At 37.2% G+C, this 24866-nt stretch overlaps 1 protein-coding gene across 15 annotated transcripts in view; it reads right to left on the bottom strand.

Annotated features, from left to right (window-relative positions):
* Positions 1–24866, bottom strand: part of Ih (hyperpolarization activated cyclic nucleotide gated potassium channel Ih) — a 381399-nt gene that overhangs the window by 61407 nt on the left and 295126 nt on the right. The gene's annotated exons all lie outside the window — the stretch shown is intronic.

Below are 24866 nucleotides of genomic sequence, written 5' to 3'. Positions count from 1 at the left end.
AGGCAAACACTAATACAAAGATAGAAATTTGATAAAAAGAAAATAATCTACCTAGGTAAGCACTAGTATAAATGTAAAACATTAATAAAATATTAATATTAATACAAGGAACAAAATAAAAACAAAACTCAAATTAAAACAAATAACCAAATTAGATCCAAACTAGATAATAATAATAATAATAATAACTTCATACATCATTCGAAAGACGCTGTCGTAAAATAATATTATATAATATATGTAATACATATTAAAAACAAAATGTATCTCGGAAATAGCTGCTGCCCTATGTACCTTAGGGAGCAGGTCTGTCTCGGGTACATGGAAGTCCTTACCCCATAAAGTGGTGAATATTTAATGGGATAATAATAATAATAATAAAGGGCATACAGATATCGATCTCTGTCAGGGTCAAACTAAACAATAATGCAGACCTCAAGAAAGAAGTCACCAGAATTCGATCTAGGGAGTTCAAGTAGCGAACCAGACGAAGATGAATACCAAAACAAATTTTGATAATATTGATAATGATGATCGTGAAGGATCTCCTTACATAGAATTGCGAAAAGTGAAAACTATTATCTTCAGTTATAAATAGAAACCCATCTATATGGCCACTCTATTAGAATAAGGATTGTTTCGAGAAATTGATATTTAAACACATGAATAAGGTACCCCTGAAGACTGCAACATTCCGACGTTTTATGAGATTGTATTTCACGTACATGCAATTTTGATGGTAAAAAACTAATAATTCACATATTCGCGAGATTTTTTTGCAACATTTCCATCAAAGAATTACATTTCTGCTCCACATTTCAAAACGCTGATATTACAGGTAGAAGTTCGAGTGAGACGTTTCACATCCAATGCAAAAAAAGTAGGCTCACTGTGTAAACTGAACAGCGCCTGGTAGCGAGGCATCTGGGTTAGAGGATTTGCCGTGCCTCGTTATCAGGAAACGTGAGTTGAATGGAACCTTATAGAATTACTGGGGGGGGGGGGGGGCGTAGTCCTCATGCGAAACGTGCGAACATATTCGGATGTTATTTAGTGACGATGCGTAAATTACTGAGTCTGTTCTGCATTGCTAACCTTTCAATGCGTTTAGGGGGGGATTTCGGAATGACAGCGGAAGAACGAACATCCACCCAAAATTATTTTAAGAATATCAGAATTCCACATTTAAAATTCGTACAGAAATCTGGGCGAAGTTTTATGAAAGTTTACAAAATATAATTGCACATTGAACAGGGTTTTTGGCAAAAATCCCAAAGAGAATAGCCCACATAGATTCATCTAGACATGGAGGGGAAAAATAATATTAAAATGGGACTTAAACATGTTATAAGAGTGCGAATCGGATTTAACTGCCTCGTGATAGATTCCAGCTTGAAAAATAGTTCGAAAGGAGTCGGGATATGTGTTAACTACGCAACTATTAGCTTCTCAAGGAATCTACTCCATGGAATTTGTTCTATAAAATTAAAAATCAATTACAATTTTGTTGCATTTGTTTGGGTTAAATTAATATAACAAAACCTTCATATTTCAGTAGCCTGTACACTGGGACCACGACTTTCCTATCCACACAGTTCAGTCTTACTTAACCCTTTGAAGCCGAAGATCGTCTGAATATTATTTATGAATTCAGTCCGTACCGCGAAGAAAACACTACACCTCACCATTACGAAAATCAGCTGGTTAACCCTTTGAAGCCGAGGCTCGTCTTCATAATATTTACGAATCCAGACCGTACCGCGAAGAAAACACTTCACTTAACCATTAGAAGTCGAATCAGGCGGTACCACATAAGATTTAACAAAAGAACATCCCGGTCAAAGCCTTAAAGAATCTGTGGGTATCACATTAGATTTAATGTAGATCCATCCCAAAATCGTATTCCTGTGTTACTGAGTGTCCGGACAGATAATTTAATGACTACTTACTGTCTGAACAAGAGACAAGAGTAGATAATTAAGTTATATCAGTTGAAAATAGTTATATCACTGTATAATTATAAAAAAAGTATCGCTTCACGGTTTGAATTTCCGATTTCAAATGATTACGAGTGCCAGTTGATAGATTTAATGGTGAAGTGAGGTGTTTCCTTCGCGGTACGGGCTGGATTCTTATATATATTTAGACGACCTTCGGCTTCAAAGATTTAATGATTTTGGCCTGTTTCAATAAGAGTCTTAATGCTTTCAACCTTATTTTGTCGATTGCAAGACGCACGCTGATTTGAGAAATAACAAAATGTGTTTTAAATAGGAGGAAACACGATTTTTTCTGTATATGAATAAAAACAAACAAGAAATATATTATCAGTTATTTATCGACGAGGCTACTTCACGTGTCGTGACAAACTTACAAAAATACAAACGTCATTTCTACAACGAGTGCTCTGTAAAGGCCCATCAGCCATTGACTGCACAGATTTACACTGAGAGAATATTGTAAAGTAAGACCACTGAAATGAATCACTTAAGACGAGCTTTGTTTTCAAAGGTTTAATTTGCTTTTCTGTGTTAGTTACGAATTTTTTTTTTATATTTTGTACTCGTTCCTTAATATTGTCAGGGTAAGGAGGATAATTAGAGCGGGCCTCGTGCCGCTTGGTCGCTGGGACCATGGGTTCGAATCCCACCCAAGCCACGGATGTCTGTCCGCGTTTTTCTGTGTTGTGCTGTCCTGTGTACAGGTAGAGGCCTTGCGACGGGCTGATCCCTCATCCAAGGAGTCCTACCGAATGTCTAATAGATCAAAGCCAACGAAAAGTTGGGACCCGCAGTGCTCAGGCACTTGAAGAACGGGTCGTTCCCAGTATCCCAGTAAGAAGGATAATTACATTGGTATGCAGGCAGTCTGTACAAAAGGCAGGCAGAAATATACAGAATTAGGATCCCTAAACATCAAGGTACGAGCGAATCTTCGAATCAGGACGTGGGCTCAATTCATGAACCCAGGACAGGACTCGATGCCAACATGGGCTCAATCTTAGGATTCCTTGAAAGCATAATTTCTTGGTAGGATGTGAGGTTTTCACGGAGGTGAGTCTGAAGATGGCTGCGCCGCGAGCTCTGGTAGAAGTTTACCGACGTTTCAAAGGTACTTGCAGCCTCTATCACCAGGGCGATCTCAGAAGACAGCCATCTTCGCATCGTTTGTTGCCCAGCAACGCGAAGGAGTTGGTTAGTAACAAGAGGATGTAACATCACAATGTTCCTCATTATGTAATTTTTCAAGTTCGGGGTTCATGTGTCTCGGGTCTTCAATGTTCTCTTGAGGACTCATTCAAATGGTTTATAGCTGTAATGGCATTACCTTAACAAAGTTGATGTCCCTATGTAAAGTAGAATTGTGGCAAAGTGTCACGGTTGGGTTCAAACAACTTCATTAACAAAGAGCATGCAATTAACGATAATGGAAGCCAATTACGGACACAAAATCTGAATATTAAACAATCAGTCAACTGAATTTTTTTTCCCAACGCCAATAAAGCAAATTGAGCTGTCCTTTGTACCGAATGTGACTCTCAAATATCAGGACTGTTTTTCAACCGACCGGAAAAGCACTACAAGTTCTGTTATTTATTTTATAATTTTATAGAGAAATTTCCTTTCCGTGTTTCCACAAAACAACAAACGACTAACAATTGTTGCTAACTCTCAGACTTGTACAGTTTGTAAGATGGTAAAGTTGCGTCATATTGTGATATAATAAGTATATATTAAATCTTGTCCGTCTAATTACAATAAATTCTTACTAAATATTAAAATATTACAATAATTAACATTTCAACATTTAAAACATTTAAAATATTTAAAATATTAAATGATGTAAATGTAAATCGAATATTTCGATAAAGAACATCATTTAATAATATTTTAAATATTTTAAATGTTAATTATTGTAATATTTTAATATTTAATAAGAATTTTATTGTGATTAGACGGACAAGATTTAATATATACTTGTACAGTTTGATAAAGGGTTAGAAATTAACCTAGAAATTTTGACCACTTTTCTTCAGAGTTGGAGTAAGAACATTTAATTTTAACTTGTATCACTAATTTGTCAAATTATAAACAATAACAATGTTCAATAAATCCTTTAAAAGTGTACAACACTCAGGTATTTGAAAATGACAATGACAATGAAACGTAAATTAATTAAGAAATAAATTACAAAAAAATTAAATTAGGAAATCATTGAACTCATCTGTTCAGAATTTCTGTTCTTACAATTTTCTATCTAAATATCAAAATAATTACCATAAGTGTGTATATAAATGAAAGATTAGATGTGCACTTCATATAACACGCATAAGAGCCGAAAACCTGAAGGCAATAGAGAACTTGTTGGACCTAGGTATAGATGGAAGGACTTTTGTTTAACAAATCACAAGTAAATATTTTAGGGCGTGGAATGGATCGATATGTCTCAAAATAATATCTACTGGCGAGCTTGTGAACACTGAAATTTTTTTTAGTTCAAAAAATGAAGGATAATTTTTGACCGAGCGACTATCAACCTCTCTACAAGGACTCTTCTCAACGGAATTTGTATTAACTTATGCTGGTTCCTCCATAAAGACAGAAGAATTCAAAATAGATCACAGCATGAGTATTCAGAAATATCCACGGTTTAACGAAGGCTGAAAACATTGCAAGAAATGAGATAAAATCTGCCACAAAAATTATTAATTTCGAGTCATTATAGTGACGAGAAATCTGAACACTTTTAAATTAGCTATAATTTTTTAAACCTGTACTTCGATGTCAGATACACGCCTCTCTGCCATGTTGAATTTCTGATCATTTTATAGCCAGCATTTAGGCGCCACGGCCTGTCTCCATTAACAGCCACTACTGCGACCATAAAATGAAAAATAATGTCTCGTTGTCCAAGAAATCGCAGATAGGGAGTTCGGATCCCAAATATGCGATTAATACAGGCTATTTCTAGAACAGAATATGGGATTATCATTTTAATATTGCAGTTAAGTTAGCAAAACGGCGTAAAAACCTGTTAACCAGTTAATTAAGCTACGGAAAATAACGTCATATTCTTCTTCAGATTAACGTCAGAACGTTCTCGCTTTGCTCTGAAAGATTCACGATTCATTAACAAACACGTCAAAATTTGTGTAGTGTTCATTTATAAATCACGCTGTGACTGGTACAGTTGCTGTGCTAATAATCTTTATTAAATTATGTTGAACGAATCAGCGGTGAGAATTGATACCAATTCGAAAATTGGAAGGCAAACATATAAAATATTTATTGGTTTTAGTCTGATATCTGTAGGCCTATCGTACTAAATATGCCAATATGCAGGACAAAAACAGTAAAGAGTTGGAGAATGTTTATGAGTTATGATTTATTTCGAAGCATCAAAATTATTTCGGTTTATCACGAATGTTAGGATTTCTAAAGATGTTTCTCATGTCCAACAAATTTTAAATATTTTAGATTGTTAAATTAATCAGTTGAACATCAAAACATGACAATGTCATCAGTAGATCGGACTGCAAATGTTAAAGACGTGTGCAATGTTAGCCTACTTTTATTAACGCAACGTACCATATAGTCTGATACATATAGACGGACGTTTCTGCTTTCATTATAGTCCCTCATGATGGAAGCAGTTAGTACCTCTGAAACGTCGGTCAGCCTACATGGCTCCATTTCCCAGAAGCCAGCCATCTTCGTGAAATATTTTATGAGTACCATTTCACCATACGTAAGAACTTTTCTTGTGACAGTTTTACCTTTAAGGGATTGTACCTTCCGATTCAACAGCTACAATCGAAACAAATAGTAATTCGAGACGGTTCATCTTCATAATTTCACGCCATGGCTAGAAACTTCTTGCATCATGGAGAGGTAATTCATATCAATTAAAGTACATCCAATAGTCTTACGTCGATGGTGTCTTCTAGACCAGTGGTATTCAACCTTTTTTGTTCGCGTACCCCCAGATATAATTTCTCTTCAACTTTGTACCCAAAAAGTTATTGGTGTATAATTCAAGTTATACATAGTATATAATCTACATCTAAAATAAATCAAATAAATTACATTACTGATTATTCAGTGTTTATCGTAAAATAATATATTTTTTAAATTTCACGTACCCCCTAAGATGTCTTCGCGTACCCCCAGATATAATTTCTCTTCAACTTTGTACCCCCAAAGTTATTGGTGTATAATTCAAGTTATACTTTGTATATAATCTACATCTAAAATAAATTAAATAAATTACATTACTGATTATTCAGTGTTCATCATAAAATAATATATATTTTTTTAAATTTCACGTACCCCCGTAAGATGTCTTCGTGTACCCCCAGATATAATTTCTCTTCAACTTTGTACCCCCAAAGCTGTTGGTGTATAATTCAAGTTATACAAAGTATATAATCTACACCTAAAATAAATTAAATAAATTGCATTACTGATTATTCAGTGTTTATCATAAAATAATATATATTTTTTTAAATTTCACGTACCCCCGTAAGATGTCTTCGTGTACCCCCAGATATAATTTCTCTTCAACTTTGTACCCCCAAAGCTGTTGGTGTATAATTCAAGTTATACATAGTATATAATCTACATCTAAAATAAATTCGACGATATTTAGTGCGCCTCTCGTGTAGAAAGGTTACGCAACACTGCCACAGACCATTATCATGCAACGTCCTAATAACATCTGAAGTCATTTAATTAATAGCAGGACACTTAATAACTAAGCTATTTACAATATCGTTCCTACGTAGTGGATCTTCAGGCTAATAAATATTACACCGTAATTGTTTGTGGCTGGTGTTCCTTTTTACGACGCCACTGAATAATTTGAAGACTCTGCATTAAATCCATCTCGCCCGAGATCTTCTCCACTATCATAATTAAAGTTCTGATATGTAGATCTTTGCGTGTTTACACAATAACCACAATGTTAATGTTTCTTTTGACTCACTAAATTGAGGTTTCTTCACGATTTAAGTCACATGGATAAGATTCAGGATGGTTTTGTTTGGAAATACCTATTATTTTGTTCATAACCTATAAATAAATAAATAAATATATATTTTTTTCTCCAAACATTTGTCATCTTGACATTTTAAAAAAAACATACCATCTCAATGTCTTAATGAATACAGGGCAGTTACTTCAGTGTACGACTTTTTATAGTAAAAAAATTTCTGTACATCAAATCTAAAACTTCTTGACGATGGTGAAGAGTCAATTGAATAAAAATTTTCTTGGATATTATCCATCGTCTAGTAATAAAACGTAAAAAACGTAAAACGACGTTTCGTCCGGAGATAGGGATTAGCTCTATCTAGTGGGCCCAACTGTGTAGGAACATGAAGACGGAGATAGAGTCCCATCTCCGAAACGTCGTTTTTACGTTTTATATTTACTAGACGATGGATAATATCCAAGAGGTCCGGAGATAGGGATTAGCTCTATCTAGTGGGCCCAACTGTGTAGGAACCTGAAGACGGAGATAGAGCCTCATCTCCGAAACGTCGTTTTACGTTTTATATTTACTAGACGATGGATAATATCCAAGGAAAAAGTCCGGAGATAGGGATTAGCTCTATCTAGTGGGCCCAACTGTGTAGGAACCTGAAGACGGAGATAAGAGTCCCATCTCCGAAACGTCGTTTTACGTTTTATATTTACTAGACGATGGATAATATCCAAGGAAAAAGTCCGGAGATAGGGATTAGCTCTATCTAGTGGGCCCAACTGTGTAGGAACCTGAAGACGGAGATAAGAGTCCCATCTCCGAAACGTCGTTTTACGTTTTATATTTACTAGACGATGGATAATATCCAAGGAAAAAGTCCGGAGATAGGGATTAGCTCTATCTAGTGGGCCCAACTGTGTAGGAACCTGAAGACGGAGATAAGAGTCCCATCTCCGAAACGTCGTTTTTACGTTTTATACTTACTAGACGATGGATAATATCCAAGGAAAAAGTCCGGAGATAGGGATTAGCTCTATCTAGTGAGCCCAACTGTGTAGGAACCTGAAGACGGAGATAGAGTCCTATCTCCGAAACGTCGTTTTACGTTTTTTACGTTTTATTACTAGACTATGGATAATATCCAAGTAAATTTTTATTCAATTTCTGTACATAACAAAAAATACGTTTATTCAATATAATTTTAAAAAAAATATCCTTTGGTGAACACAAAATTCGGCTTGGTCTTTAAAAACAACGATTTCCTAAATATGTTATTTATAAGCGGATCTCGTATGTTCTTAAAAAATACAACCATTTTTATAGTAAATGACCCGGAATTTAAATACGTTGTCACTAAAAGTCTGTTTTACTAGCTTCCGTGCTTCTTATCTGTCACACCTCTGACATCAAATAAAACTTTACCTAGCAACAATTATTATTACACAGGAAATGTCAAGAGTTTCCAAAGGCAAAGTCAGCGGAGATACATTAACATTACTTTAAAAACCTTAACGCATTAAACTACGTCATATTACTGCACCGGCAGCGTTGGATAAGAAATTTCAGGAAATTAAGATGGCGTTTCGTAATGGGACAGTCCATCAATCATACAACAGACTGGTGAGCTCTGGAGAACATCAGCTGATGAGTGGCGGCAGGATTTAAAAAAAAATGCAGCATTTCTTTTGCGTGTCCAATTGGACCTTAATGGGATTATACTACGTTACAACGTACAGTATATAAGTCAAATAGAGATCGGATAATCTCTGCACTCTGTCAAAAGATTATGAGCACTAGATAATAATAAAGAACAGGAAACTATCTTCATCTGCTAGTCACAGAGGTTTAAAATTTACCACAAAATTTTGGCAGGGTTGGCTCACAAAACATTAATCAGAAGACATGGGAACGAGCGGATATAATTAATATGATATTAAGATAAATATGACGCAAATGTATGGCAAATCAGGAGTTAGAACACTGTCTATGCCTCGAGAAAACAGTTTTCAACCCGCAGGTAATATAAAATCAAAAATATATTTGAAGAGTTTCATGTAAGCTTTTGAAATTACCAGTAGGGGATGAAGGGGTAATGCCGGTCAGGCACTTTTCTGACGAACGGTTCCAGATAGAAGCTTCAAGCTTGCTAGTGCTTCATTCAGTGAACTGCAGCAGCGAATTCCGCCATTTGCTTCTCGTACAGTTACCGAGATATTTGCATGTGTCTGTTTCGTGCTCCAGTATCTAACACACTTAAGGTTATTGAAGACTTCCATCTTAATATTACGTTAGAATTTGTACGTTCAAATGATTTAGACGTGTACACATTTTGTAAGCTAAAATATATGCCTATTACTTATTAAGAAACACATTTTATTCACTCATAATCTTATTTAATTCAGTGACATCTTGAAGCTCAAATAGTGACCGTCATTACCCCTAAGGATGGGGAATACCGGCCAAAGACACTTCTTCAGTTTTAATTTCCTATAGAATTTTTGTTACGTCCAACGTGTTTTATTCTGCATACTTAAGAAGTAGACTCTTCAGACTAAATACCATTTTATATAAAGTTTCAACTTTGCGTATACTTTTCGTTTTATCTAGCTTTCCTCTTAAGTGACCGCCATTTACCCGTTCTCCCCTACACCATAGAGCCAATTAGGAAATGGGTTACGAACACATGAATAAAGTTGAGCTGACAAAGGATCGTGTATTTTGGTGTTGCTGAGTAAAAATCTCTGGTTCTCAAGGTAACGGAAAATTTAACAGCAGAATACTCAACGACGACTTGTTAAATGAGTAAGAAAGATAGATTTAAAAGGGGTCAGAGATCAGTTGACATAAAGAGACTCACTTAAACCACTGGATAAAACGGATTATTAAATATTAACAATATAATAATTTGATACTTTCTAAAAAAAATCATTCCCGGAATAAACAACAATTATTTACTTAATCATCGTTACCCTACTGATATTTCATGCTCTTTTCTAAAAGCCAAAAATCTAGATTTCAAATATTACATAGATTACATTCTCCTTTTAGAACAACCGCTCCCTTACCTACATAATAATATTAAACAGATCCATATTAATCACATGTTCCAAAATATAATTATCTTCCGGCTTAATGATTGATTCCACTAACTTGCCACACCTTTAAGTCCGATTTTGTTCTTATCTGATAACCCTGGACCCCACCCTGACTAAAAATCAACATTTTATTGTGTTAAACTAGTATACTACCCGTCAAGAATGACGGGGAAAAATATAGTAAAAAAAAACACATTTTTATCGAAAAACACGACATAGGAACATATTTAAATCAAAATCATCGCTTATGTTTGCCTAATTACAGAAGCTACGAAGCATTAACTCGTATATAAAACTTCTCTTTGCTGCGTTATATAGAAGAATGTGTACATAACAGTAAGTGGGAGTGGTGTATTCCTTTAGTGCATAATTTCCACTAAGCATCGTAAAAAGTTTAAAATTAAAGGTCATTCTGTGTCTTAGAAAAATTAATATCATTACTTGTCTTTGCTTGATTGAAGAACATAATACGATTTCATATACCACAATCTAAAATATAATTTTATATCAAAGTTACGATGACTGTGCTGAGTTATAGTACATCTGCATAGCAGAACTCCTTTAAATGTGCTTTGAAGCATTTCTCGTGTAATGATGGAAATGGTGTGTTACGTTCTGTTGTAGGATTTTAGGTTTTCGCGGCGGTGAGTCTGAAGATGGCTGTCTTCTGGGTTATTATTATTATTTATTTATTATTATTTAGTGTTCTGTGTGACGACAGGTCCATATGAACAGGATCCTTCCATCCTTTTCTCTTCTCGGACTGGGACCTGTTCATATACGTTCTTGGCAGATGATCCAGAAGTGGTTTGCCATTGCCTTCTTCTGTGTGTGAATGGAGTAATTGTTGGGATGCCACGGAGGAAAACTCCGTGTTGCCTAGACCACGGCCTTGCCCAACACAAGTTATAAATTCGGGCATCGAACCCGAGACCCCAGGATTACAAGGCCAGCGTTCTAACCGCTAGACCACCTCATCTTATTATTATTTAGTGTTCTGTCTGACGACAGGTCCATATGAACAGGATCCTTCCATCCTTTTCTCTTCTCGGACTGGGACCTGTTCATATACGTTCTTGGCAGATGATCCAGAAGTGGTTTGCCATTGCCTTCTTCTGTGTGTGAATGGAGTAATTGTTGGGATGCCACGGAGGAAAACTCCGTGTTGCCTAGACCACGGCCTTGCCCAACACAAGTCATAAATTCGAACCCGAGACCCCAGGATTACAAGGCCAGCGTTCTAACCGCTAGACCACCGTGGCTTTCTGGGTTATTACGCCGAATAATCTGACAGCAACGACCTCTGAAACGTCGATAAACTTTTACCAGACTACACGACGTTATAACCCAGAAGACAGCCATCTTATTTCTCAAGTATCTCACATAGGAAAACGTCAGTGGAATTAAAACCGGAAAACATGGTGGCCAAGAAACGTACACATCTCGACCAGTCCACGGAAGTTCTTAAAGAATAGACTAGTGTAGTTATCAACCCATTTCATAGAAACAGATTGTTCCTGAAGCTTAAAAACACATGGACAGAAAATGATAATCTTTTTTGATATATTCCGTATAATTAAGGTACTTAAATTCATATGTGCAAACAAACATCCATCTTAAATGAATCTTTAATAACAAATTCATTAATTTAACAGGTTTTATTATATAATTTTTGACATTATTTTATATAAAACCTGTAATAAAATAAGATGTTTTAATCTAGGTTTCAGGGATGGGAATTTTTATTCGACTGGTCCGGTGTTAGCTTTAATATCAACAAAGTTCGACCCTATAAAGCCCAGTGGGATCAATAGATACCACGTACGTTAACAATCAGTAATTATAAACTTTGCACACATTGCGTATTTATGGGTTCAGTACGATTCTCATATCAAAAAGTGATCATTACCTTAAACCAGTGGTATTCAACCTTTTTTGTTCGCGTACCCCCCAGATATAATTTCTCTTCAACTTTGTACCCCCAAAGTTGTTGGTGTATAAGTCAAGTTATACATAGTATATAATCTACATCTAAAATAAATTAAATAAATTACATTACTGATTATTCAGTGTTTATCATAAAATAATATTTTTTTAAATTTCACGTACCCCCTTAGATGTCTTCGTGTACCCCTAGATATAATTTCTCTCCAATTTTGTACCCCCAAAGTTATTGGTGTATAATTCAAGTTATACAAAGTGTATAATCTACATCTAAAATAAATCAAATAAATTACATTACTGATTATTCAGTGTTTATCGTAAAATATTTTTTTTTAAATTTAACGTACCCCAGGTTGAATACCACTGCCTTAAACAACATTAAACAATTGTAATGTAAATGTGTTTTATTTGAGGTATAAACTAATTTTTAAATATTATTTAGATTAGCTTTGGCTTCAAGGGTTTAAGCCTGGGTTTGCAAACGAGTTCTTATATTTTTGAAATCACTAAAAATGAATAAAATAGAGAAGGAGATGGAGAAATAAGGAAACAATGTGAGTACATATTTTGTTCATTATTCTCCGAGCGGAAGAAGTAGAATATTTCCCCGATAATTATAGCGAACCGCTGGATCGTTGGTATAACACAAAGTTCACACGAAATATTGAAGCTGCCTGAAATATTGCAGTGTCTTGTCGGCGGGCGGCAGTGAGCTAAAATCGATTCGGTTTGAAACACAGGCTCACCCTCACCTGAGGAAGGTTATACCAGAACAAACGAATGCCAAAGCCAAATAACAAGAGCATGGATTTCTAGTGTTCTTCGTGGCAGCTGAAGACAGGGCGTCACGAGTTAAAAGAATGGTATATCCAATTTAATGATGCTACTTCAACTACAGAGTTTATATAGATTCTGGCTTACTTAGTGACAAATTTTAATTACTCAGGGCGTTGAATCTTGGGATAAATATAAACAATAGTTCGAAAAGAATGTAAAATTTCACTACATACAATGCATCCACGCAGAGATTCGAACCGGGGACGTTCCGAGTACAAAAGTATTCGATCAAAACGTTAGAAGTTCAGTTCATAGGCCAAATTAGGTAGAAATATGACAATAATACGTGAAGATTTGAAAAATGGTTAATATTAACCCTTTGAAGCCGAAGATCGTCTGAATATTATTTATGAATTCAGTCCGTACCGCGAAGAAAACACTACACCTCACCATTACGAAAATCAGCTGGTTAACCCTTTGAAGCCGAAGATCGTCTGAATATTATTTATGAACTCAGTCCGTACCGCGAAGAAAACACTACACCTCACCATTACGAAAATCAGCTGGTCAACCCTTTGAAGCCGAAGCTCGTCTTCATAATATTTACGAATCCAGACCGTACCGCGAAGAAAACACTACACCTCACCATTACGAAAATCAGCTGGTCAACCCTTTGAAGCCGAAGCTCGTCTTCATAATATTTACGAATCCAGACCGTACCGCGAAGAAAACACTTCACCTCACCATTACGAAAATCAGCTGGTTAACCCTTTGAAGCCGAAGATCGTCTGAATATTATTTATGAATTCAGTCCGTACCGCGAAGAAAACACTACACCTCACCATTACGAAAATCAGCTGGTTAACCCTTTGAAGCCGAAGCTCGTCTTCATAATATTTACGAATCCAGACCGTACCGCGAAGAAAACACTTCACTTAACCATTAGAAGTCGAATCAGGCGGTACCACATAAGATTTAACAAAAGAACATCCCGGTCAAAGCCTTAACGGTCTATTATATTACTAGAATGACTGTATTCAGGGTTGTTGAGCCGTGTGGTGTGGTAGAAGTTCCTCCGAAACGTCGGTAAACTTCTACCAGACTACACGTTGCTATAAAACAAGTAGACAGCCTTCCTCGGACTTAGAGTCATGAAATATAAAATTCTATACACTTTTATTGTTAAATCGCCTTGACAGTAGATGGAAATCGAAGAAATATCTAACTAGTACATCAATTTCAATTTCAATGACTCTCAGCACCACTTTGAAATCGGGTACTAAAAAATAAGGCCTCTCTGAGGGTCGTTCTAAAAATATACAAGGCATAAAACATTTCACGTTTTACGCTCCTTCGATATTGACGGTAATTCGCAGAAACACGATACCGTTGATAACGTGAGCCATCTGTATAATGGTAGGTCTATACCAGATAATTAATACCGTGAAGGGTGGGGAACAATTACAAAATAATTCAGTGATAGAGAGTGTGACATCTCATTTTTTTAACCGCTAATAAGTTACAGAGATTCAAAACATGTAGCCGAGAGAGTCAGTAAGCAGCTAGTCAGTTGCCCACATTTTGATAGATCAGCCTTTACTAATCAGACTTCGTAATGATTCATCAATTTGTAGGCTACAGAGCCGGTCATGTCTTTGTGACAACCGGGAGGCTGTATCGGAGGCCAAATTACTGTCCATGCGACGCAGATATTAACAAGTTAGCTTATGTGTTGTACTGTGAACGTGTAATTTACAAAGTAGTTTAATTACCAGATACCATGAAGTTCTGTGTGACTTAAAAATAGCTTCTGTCTGAAATAAACCGTATTAACAGTCTTAGGTTAGGGGGTGAAGGGGTAATGCCGGTCAGGCACTTTTCTGACGAACGGTTCCAGATAGAAGCTTCAAGCTGGTGCTGACATCTAGTGCTTCATTCAGTGAACTGCAGCAGCGAATTCCGACATTTTCCTCTGGTGCAGTTGCCGAGATATTTGCATGTGTCTGTTTCGTGCTCCAGTGATCTAACACACTTAAGGTTATTGAAGACTTCCATCTTAACATTCCGTTAGAATTTGTACGTTCAAATGATTTAGACGTGTACACATTTTGTAAGCTAAAATATATGCCTATTACTTATTAAGAAACACATTTTATTCACTCATAATCTTATTTAATTAAGTGACATCCTGAAGCTCAAATAGTAACCGTCATTACCCCTAAGGGTGGGTAATACCGGCCAAAGACACTTCTTCAGTTATAATTTCTTATAGAATTTTTGTTACGTCCAACGTGTTTTATTCTGCATACTTAAGAAGTAGACTCTTCAGACTAAATACCATTTTATATAAAGTTTCAACTTTGCGTATACTTTTCGTTTTATCTAGCTTTCCTCTTAAGTGACCGCCATTTTCCAATTCTCTCCTAAGTTCTGGCGGAAGTTATCTTAAATGTGTTGAAGAAACTGTTGAAAGTCGACGAGTTTCTTCCCTTGTGACGTCACATCGTTGGTGTGACACTAACGTTACATAACAGCTTTTTGGGAAAACATTTATACGACCATGCAGGCTATATTTTTGGAGCGAAAATATCCTTCAAAATGTCCAGATAAAATATCGAAAACGATGGGATAGAAACATTAAAATGACAGTAAACAGGCTGGCTTTGATAAGAGCAACGTTGAACCTTCGGATTCCAAGCTACCAAGAAATTCAATATCATTCTACGTACACTCATTTTGAAACTAGCAGAAACAATGCATTAATAACACTGATTACTATTTCAACGACCTCGTATCGAATACAGAAGATGCTCATTGTGAAATTATGGATACAGCCGTGGCATATTTAAAATTTGGGCCAACCTTGTGAATTCCTCAGAGTGAATTCATAATTCTGCAGCCGAGATTCGAACCGTGTACATTCAGAACATAATTCATGCTTTTTACAGCTCGGTAAAACCATATAAATACACAGGACACAATCTTTTTGGAAAAAAACTAATAACTGTACAGTTGATTAAGAAATTAACTGGTTTATATGTAAAACGATGTTTTATATACAGTGTTCACAACTGCACGCCAATGGGGAACACCGCGGGTCAGCATAATATAAGAAGATGCTACAACCCTTGAAAACCTCAAATCTCACCCAGTACAGCCTCACGTTATATATTTATAATATCAATCTTAATATTATTCTTTCATCTACGTCAGGTCTTCCGACTAATTTGCATTTCCCATCTTTCCAATGCGTGATAAATGTTCCCGCTTACATTCATTTGATGACAAACTATAATTCGGACACGAGAGCGGACGATGGTAAAGGACCTCACATACGCAGAATCTCCTAAACATTAATTTATGATTCAGGGCACAGCACGAATTTACGTGCATCAGGTGGTGAACACTGCACGCGTGTACCACAAACAAAATATACGACCTTAATCCAATGGAGTTTAGAACTGTACCATCACGCACACACGCATTTATGTACAGGTGTGTATATAAATATATATGAATCGTGACATGGTTAGAGATACGTAGAGAGTATTTATTTATTTATTTATTTAGTGTTCTGTCTGACGACAGGTCCATATGAACAGGATCCTTCCATCCTTTTCTCTTCTCGGACTGGGACCTGTTCATATACGTTCTTGGCAGATGATCCAGAAGCGGTTTGCCATTGCCTTCTTCTGTGTGTGAATGGAGTAATTGTTGGGATGCCACGGAGGAAAACTCCGTGTTGCCTAGACCACGGCCTTGCCCAACACAAGTTATAAATTCGAACCCGAGACCCCAGGATTACAAGGCCAGCGTTCTAACCGCTAGACCACCTCATCTTATTATTATTTAGTGTTCTGTCTGACGACAGGTCCATATGAACAGGATCCTTCCATCCTTTTCTCTTCTCGGACTGGGACCTGTTCATATACGTTCTTGGCAGATGATCCAGAAGTGGTTTGCCATTGCCTTCTTCTGTGTGTGAATGGAGTAATTGTTGGGATGCCACGGAGGAAAACTCCGTGTTGCCTAGACCACGGCCTTGCCCAACACAAGTTATAAATTCGAACCCGAGACCCCAGGATTACAAGGCCAGCGTTCTAACCGCTAGACCACCTCATCTTATTATTATTTAGTGTTCTGTCTGACGACAGGTCCATATGAACAGGATCCTTCCATCCTTTTCTCTTCTCGGACTGGGACCTGTTCATATACGTTCTTGGCAGATGATCCAGAAGTGGTTTGCCATTGCCTTCTTCTGTGTGTGAATGGAGTAATTGTTGGGATGCCACGGAGGAAAACTCCGTGTTGCCTAGACCACGGCCTTGCCCAACACAAGTTATAAATTCGGGCATCGAACCCGAGACCCCAGGATTACAAGGCCAGCGTTCTAACCGCTAGACCACCGTGGCTTCTACGTAGAGAGTACACTTGAAAAAATGTTTCGCAGACAGATATACAGAGAGACGCGTATGTATAGGTAAGTAGGCGTGGTTTGTTACGACCAACGCAAAGTTCTGAGTAAACGTCACATGCTGTGGGCTTAGTTGTAAGTCTTGTTTTAACTAATTTTACAGTTCCTGTTTCATTTAAAGCCAAGTATAGAAACGAATCTACCAACTTCCAGCACAAATGGCGTGTTGTAATCCCAGCGACTTTAGGATAACAAGTCTGCTGAAAGACACAATGGATACGCTATGCTCGTTTTAACTGAAATCTCCTGCACGTCCAGTGCTGCCACCTGTACAGAGCGCAATGTAATGACGTTCCCACGGACCGTGCAAGGGATAATGTCATTTCTCCCCTGACCACCAATTTCTGTGCATCTGACGAGAGAATTACGAAATGAATTTCCAGAAGTGCATGGTAACTGCGTTTAAAAATATGTATCGTGGAAAGATATTCTGTTGAACTAAGACCAAAGGCTTTATTACACGTGTAGCTTAGGACATGGCTACCAAAGTTTCGGAGGAACATGATGCTTCCATTTTCATCCTCCATGACAGACGTGAGTGCTGTTACAATGCCGAACAGGACAATAGCAATATTGGAAGAGGGATAGAAGAGTGACCAATAAGAGACCAATGATGGGGAATGCTGTCCTGCGACGGGCCGATCCCTCATCCAAGGAGTCCTCAGGCACTGAAGAACGGGTCATCAAATTATCAACTATCCATTTTATAAGCCTATGATTTTGATAGCCTCCAGATCATCATTAAAATTTCGAAAATGTTTCTCTCTTCACGAGAATAAATCTATTAATTTTACAAGATCCGAATTTAAACTCCAACGTAAGCCACCGGAAACGAGAATTTCTGTAACCTCGACCGCGTAAGGCAAATTTTGCTAGAAATTCTTACAATCTTATTAAGTCACGGAAATTTATAAAATGCTACTAAACCTAAGGCACCAACAAAAATTAGTATTCCTCTCCCTTTACTAAGATAATTATGAGGTAATTTTACTGCACTGAATTATATTATTCATCGTCGAATGAGACATGATACAATCGTTATTAATTATGGGTCGACACGAACGTTTCGAGAAACGATCGTGGCATATTTTAAAGTTGCTAACATACAGGCGTTTAAAAATACGTAACAACTGTCTATTTATATAACGAGTACCTTCGTTACGAGGCGTGGAATGGTGGTAGGATAACCTGTGAACGGTCTACTCGAAACGATATGGAAGTGACCTATTTTAAGGTTCTTGGCATTTCCCTAGATGGGATGAGAAATGTCATAAGTTATCTTTGTCACGACATCCAGATAACAGGCTGACGTTCAAGAGTACTTAACCAAATCCCAATCAGAATAAGAGGTGTCCCGACAGGAATTCGAAGTAGCTTCTTCCGAAATACGAGTCAGACACTTGAAATTTCACTCAGTATGCTTATAAAGTAAGTAATTTTCTAACATGTTCACGGAGACACACACAGGCCTACTTACGTAATTAGGTAATTATAATACTGTGTCTTTTTTCATTAATAAACTGTCAAAAAAAAGAAAGAAGATATTCACAAAATAAATTCATTTCTGGCACGAAACATCGAAATGTATCATTAATTTCATTCTAACAAATTGCAGGTAGTTATACAAAACCGCTGTAGCCATCTGCCGGAAAGAAAGAGAGTCACATTTCATAAAACAGACGAAGGAATTTGATGCGAAGCCAAATTACTCCCCTGTCATGTCGCAGTGTCATTAAATATTAATGAGACATCCACGGAAACAATTACAACAAGCTCAGATTGCGCGCATGTCACATTGGATTATAGTGCTTTTTATAATCGACTATGCAAGTATCGATAGGTCGAGATTTTCTATAGAGACGCAGTAACACACTTTACGACACTAGAGGCGCTCTCGACGTTGTGGGCATTGGAGATGTGTGGCAGGTGGACGACAGATTACAGGTGAGTGCGTAAATATGATTTTTTTAGCGTTCATGTAAAATAATTTTTGTAGAATTCTTTGTACAGTACAGCGCCATTAAAAACAGGAGAGCACGTGTTCTCTTTGCGAATTTACATACCAAAGCGAATGCTTTGATGTTGATTTATTTCGAGTTTCAAATTTATTATTTCACATGAAAATATATACATGAAAAGTTAGTCATTCCTACAGAAAAAAAAACTGTTTAATCTAACAAGTAACTTCAATGAAGTATAGACCTTCTTCAGGAGCCAATAGTAGCTCAGAGAGGCACGAATTTCCACATCTTTTACGTAACCCTAAAGTTAATTTCCGAGTTAACAACAGCCTACCAATAGATCCTATCCTGAGCCAGTTGAATCCAGTGCACGATTCTACACCCTTCTCATTTAATATCCATTTTAGTATCATAAGCCTATTTATAAATCTAAGAAGCAAAATCCTTTTAGACAAGTCAATAGTTCCTCAACCTCTCAGAGAAAATGGTTACGTAAGACCTTTAAAATGAACCAACACCCTTCAGATCCATCAATCAGAAACGTCTTGTCAGGTGGCACTACGTAGCGTCAGTAGTTGGTATGACATCGTAACACAAGTTAACAGAGAATAAATGATATTTCAGGTTCTTAAAACCGCGAAAATTAATATGGCTGCCTTTTGGTTTGTAGTGCCGTGCAGTCGTAGACGTTTACAGACATGCTTTCAGGCTTCAGAGCGATTGCCTTGAAGATGGAGGCAAAAAGCATGTCCGAAACAACCAAGACGACGGAGAATAAGCAGGGATAACACAACAACTTGTTAACTTCAAGGGACAACTCGTATCTCCCTGAATTAAACGTCAGTTCTCACTAATTTACGTGAAAACACGACAAAAAAGATTCAGTACAAGTTCTACTCTTTCATTCTGACATTATTCTTTGAAAGCGGTCGTTAAAAAACCAATCAACGAGCCAGTTAAGAGGTGTAATTCCAATTCAGAGCAAGTACAGTACTTGAAAGAGGCATGGCTTCCATTCACAACCTGACGCCATCATTTAGCATCGAACAAAAAAAATGCAGCACGGACAGAGAAGCAAAACGAATGGTTCGACAGCAACACAGCCAACCATTTCCAGTACAGTGCAGTGGTTAATGGAGCGTGTATTATACAGAACCTCAGACACTACGTAAAGCCTTGTTTCACCGTCACACAAAGGTTCTGAAGGGTTTACAACAGCTGAGGAACCAGTTGAAAACAAGCTTTTAAATAATTGTAATAATTAATATTTGTAAACTACGTGATAATAGATGGGTGTAGTATGGTAGAAGTTTATCGACGTTTCAGAGGTCCATCATTAGGGTGATGAAGTTACTCACCTCCATGAAAACCTCAAATACTACTTACATACGTCTATTACCATTCAAGGTTCAGCCCAATTAATTTCAACACATCTGAGTTAAGTTCATTTACAAATACAAGATATTGTGAGACAGCGAGGTTTAACACCTGGTTTCACGGTCTCCTCCATATACACACTTTTATCCACATTATATACGAGATTATTATCATCACAATCATAAACATAATCTACTACTTTTATCGACCTATTTTCCAATTTATGGCTAATTTTATCTAAATATTCTATCATACATAAAAGTTTCATTGTGAGAGACGTTTATTCGCAAGTCTACTGTCTGTACAAAAAACACGCCATCTGCAGGCTCAATCCGTCTCCATCTTCAGGTTATAAAGAAAATGGCACTGCTCTGTAGTGACGAACAAGGACACCAGAGTTATGGATGTAGCGTATAAATATGAATTAAAACCGAATTAAATATTAAAGTTAAACAGGGGAAACAAATATAAACACAAGATTAAATAACTACGTGAATTCGAACCATATAAGCACTGATCTTGTGATCATCTATTCCGTTTAATTTGACGGCTAAACGTCTGTTGTAAGAACAGCCATGTACCAGAAAATGACCGTCTTCTGAAATGTTGCGTCGTGTTTATTGCACCTCTGAAACGTCAGTAAACGTCTATCAGACTACATGACGCAATATCCTAGATGATAACAACCGTCTTCATACTCGATGCCATCAAGATCTGAAAACTCACATTAAAGTCTCCATTTCCGGAGCAGAAAATATTTTTGTTTTCATGTTGGCATACCTGTAACTTTCATAAAAACTTCATCGTACAAACACGGACTTTTTTTCCTGATATCTTGGGGATGAAAAATTTGTGCAAAACACAAGTCATATCTTTCTGAATGTTCCTTATCAGAGCTAAAAATGAAATAAAAGAGTTCCTACAATCGTTACGATTAGACGACGTTGTCAACATCCGCGTGATATTGCAAGAGCCATGTTCGGTATCACAGAACGTAACCAGAGGATGATATTTTCCACGCGGCCAGTGTTTGAACAATTTCAGTTGCTACCTCCACCATGACCCAATTTTTGAAGCCGGCGTCGATCAATAGGGCACCTCTCCTGAGCCTGGAAAGTCCTCGCGTTTAACGGGGCCTGTTTTAGTAGCGAGAGCCCCACAGACCACCATGGCTCTCCCATCTATCCAATAAGTAAAAAGTGCATAACTAATATACTTGCTAACTGTTTTCGTCGCTAAATTAGTGGCTGACACCTAACATGTCAAAGAATTTTCATTAGTGTCCACAAGAGCCCGTCACTGTCCTTATATCAAGCTAAATACAGGCCCTACCTTCATGTCATATTCCATCAATGTCTCGTCTATTCCGAGATCTCTCTCAAGTAGTTAATTCAGTTAAATTTTTCGATGAAAGTGTTATATTTCTAAACACTCCCATGTGTGCTACATGTCTAGCCAATCTCATCTTCATCGATTTCATCTCTCTACAGTAGCCATCACCGAATTAATTGTTTCAAGGTCACAGCGAAATGGTACATCGTTGAAACACGAACGGAGAACCCTAGGTAAGTGAAGACAGCTCAGGACTGGGCAAAAGACGTCCTGTGGCCTTGAAGAATTCAATTAAAATATTTTGTGAGCCCTTACAAATTATGGACCTGTTATCATCAAATTATCTCCACCCTCCTAATTTCTCACCAGGTTGTCCTTGAGACCTGTATCAGGAACGTTTGTCACTCACTGTTGGAGATCAGTGGTTGACAGTTCTGATTCATACTCTGGGGGTCTCGGGTTCAATTTCGTTTGAAACCGATTATCATAATTATATGACGTATATTTCTTAATTATATACGCACAGTTTACCAATACAGTTAATGTAACTCAGATCTAAAAGTTCGTGACGATGTTGAGTTATTTAAATAAAAAGTTCTTTGGATATTTTTCATCGTCTAAAATAATTAAATACACGATAAAATTGAAACGAGGTTTCGGAGATGGGGCTCTATCTCCGTCTTCAGGTACCTACTCTGTTGGGCCCAACAGATAGAGCTAATCCTATCTCCGGACCTTTTTTAACCTAAAGACGGAGTTAGAGCCCCAACTCCGAAACGTCGTTTCAATTTTATTGTGTATTTAATTATTTTAGACGATGGAAAATATCAAAATAACTTTTTATTTAAACAGTTGATATAAGACGATAAATAAAACAACACGAAATTAATTAAATAATAAATATAATTGGGTGATTATACTTAACCCTTTGAAGACGAAGATCGTCTGAATATTATTTATGAATTCAGTCCGTACCGCGAAGAAAACACTACACCTCACCATTACGAAAATCAGCTGGTTAACCCTTTGAAGCCGAAGCTCGTCTTCATAATATTTACGAATCCAGACCGTACCGCGAAGAAAACACTTCACCTCACCATTACGAAAATCAGCTGGTTAACCCTTTGAAGCCGAAGCTCGTCTAAATAGCATTTACGAATCCAGACCGTACCGCGAAGAAAACACTTCACTTAACCATTAGAAGTCGAATCAGGCGGTACCACATAAGATTTAACAAAAGAACATCCCGGCCAAAGCCTTAATCGTGATTCTTTCTATTTTTACCCCTAAACGTTTTTTGGTAAATTCAATTTGGGATTAATCGACAGATTAAAATTATTCGATAACGTAGTTTTGTCTCCATCGAAATTTCCAGCTGTCCGCCATCCATAGCGCAACCAATCACACACACTAATTCGCCATCTATCCGTCAATGTATTCACCTACCCACATTCAGCCATTAATTCTCCGATCAGTCCGTCCATCCGTCAATCTGCCCGCCCACATATCTATTAGGGTAATGCGTCAATCTATGGAGTCACTGACATCCAATTTCTTCTTATCTTTGTGAATTTGTTCTTGAACTCTGACCCAGTGAATTGGACGGACAGATAATTGACAAGAACGACATTCAGACAGACTGTTAATGTTAATGTTAATGTTTGTAAACATTTGTCGAGATCCATAATATGGTACAAACATTGTAATCGGATTTACTTTCAACAATTACACATGTAATCACGTAATAACAAGTTTCATCCATCTGAGTCTATAGAATTTCCTGACAGAATATTACGAAAAAACAGTTTAAAAGTGTTCTGTAGTCTGGGACAAATTCTTTGCTTACGAAACCGCGTACCAGATTGGCAAACAATGTTCAATTATTGAAGATAAATATAATTTCTGACTTGGATGATTGTCAGTACGAATACTGTAACGAGGAATATATCACGTACTCGTTGTTACGTGTATGAGAAAACTGGCCTTCAACCAAAATGACAAATGCAATTAATCAACAGATGAAAGTCTTCCAAGGGCAATCACTGGGATTTAGAAGAACGAACTATAAGATAAGTTAAATAAAACATAAAACTGATCCTTTAAAAGTGTGAAGAAGTTCAAATACAGTGGATTTTGGTTAATTGGGACACATCGGGACTAGAGCACTTTGACCCAATTATGCGAAGTTCCACGTAAAAGAGTTAAAAAGGTTTCTTCTTTAAGATTTGTCCCAAATAAATGGATGCCCCGATTAACCGGAATCTACTGTATTTGAGAACTTCAATAAGAAATCGAAATGATAGTCACGAGGAAATTAAGAGAGATTAAATTCCGGAAATGCTCGCTACTTCTCAGTTCAAAATATTTCGTCGTCCCATCAGATTTCTAAGAACCCAAAGATTAAAGTACACAAAACAATAATCTTGCCTGTTGTTTTGTATGGGTGTGAAACATGGTCTCTCACTCTGAGGGAGGAACACAGATTGCAGGTGTTTGAGAATCGGGTGTTGAGGAGGATATTTGGGCCTAGGAGAGAAGACGATGGGGCGTGGAAAAAACTGCATAATGACGAGCTTAAAAATCTGTACTCCTCCCCCAGTATTGTGAGGGTGATTAAGTCGAGAAGAGTGAGATGGGCTGGGCATGTAGCGCGCATGGATGGGACAAGAGGTGTGGAAGCCTGAGGGGAAGAGACCGCTGGGGAGACCTAGACGTAGATGGGAGGATAATCTCAGGCGGGAGGAAGCCTGAGGGGAAGAGACCTCTGGGGAGACCTAGACGTAGATGGGAGGATAATCTCAGGCGGGATCTATGGGAGATAGGAGTTGAAGGAGACTGGATTTTGTTGGCCCAGGACAGGGTCCGGTGGAGGGCTTTGGTTAATTCGGTGATGAACCTTCGGGTTCCGTAAGCCATCTGGTT

The sequence above is a fragment of the Zootermopsis nevadensis genome, unplaced genomic scaffold, assembly GCF_977971745.1.
Source record: "Zootermopsis nevadensis isolate Lab colony 2312 unplaced genomic scaffold, Znev_1.0 Znev_ptg000003l, whole genome shotgun sequence".
NCBI lineage: Eukaryota > Metazoa > Arthropoda > Insecta > Blattodea > Termopsidae > Zootermopsis > Zootermopsis nevadensis.
Note: the sequence above shows the minus strand (reverse complement) of the source record. Positions and strands in the feature narration are given on the sequence as shown.